At 42.2% G+C, this 822-nt stretch overlaps 1 non-coding gene across 1 annotated transcript; it reads right to left on the bottom strand.

Annotated features, from left to right (window-relative positions):
* Positions 1–244: 244 nt before the first annotated feature.
* LOC141625848 (small nucleolar RNA R71) lies at positions 245–351 on the bottom strand. Its single transcript, XR_012535597.1, has one exon. It is a non-coding gene; the product is annotated as a small nucleolar RNA R71 (small nucleolar RNA).
* Positions 352–822: the final 471 nt, after the last annotated feature.

Here is an 822-nt window from a genome sequence, read left to right on the forward strand (position 1 = left end):
ATTTGGGGGGATGCCTAGTGAAGACCCTCATTCTCATATGGAGACCTTTTGTGACTATTGTGATGCGATCTCTCAAACCGGTGTAACTCAAGACCAAATTCGATGGGTCTTATTTCCTTTTTCTCTAATTGGCACCGCGAAACAATGGTTGAAGGGCCTTGATAAGGCCACTCTCGGGATTGATTCTTGGAAGAAGTTGGCTCTAGATTTCTACAAAAAATTCTACCCACCGGAAAAGACTAACATGCTAAGAGCTCAAATTACGGGTTTTAAGCAAAGGGATGAAGAATATTTGTATGAAGCTTGGGAGCGGTTCAAGGGAATTTGTCGCTCATGTCCTCACCATGGACTTAGCGAGTGGTTCTTGGTAGAACAATTTTTGAACGGTCTATATGAAGATTCAAGGAACATTCTCAACATGGGATCGAATGGAATGTTCACCGAAGTTGATGACAATCAAACTTGGAACAAAATTGAGGAAATGGCGGTCCACAACTCACAATATAGTAGACCTCGCAAGGCTACTAGAGGAGGAAAGCATGAAGTGGACTCAGTTACTCAATTGGGTGCTCAACTTAGTGCTCACATCGTCACAATCAATTTGAAGTTTGAAAAAGCTATGGCTAGACTTGAAGAAGCCTCAAAATCACCAAAGCATCATGTCAATGCCATGACGGCATCCTCATCAATCCCCAGTGGGATATGTGAGAATTGTGGAACTTTGGGACATGACCAAAGTGAATGTAGGGGAACAAATGAACAAGTGAATGCTTTCCAAGCATACAAGAGTGGTACCCGTTATTCCAGCTATTACAATGAAAA

This window comes from Silene latifolia, chromosome X (genome assembly GCF_048544455.1).
Source record: "Silene latifolia isolate original U9 population chromosome X, ASM4854445v1, whole genome shotgun sequence".
NCBI classification, from domain to species: Eukaryota; Viridiplantae; Streptophyta; class Magnoliopsida; order Caryophyllales; family Caryophyllaceae; genus Silene; species Silene latifolia.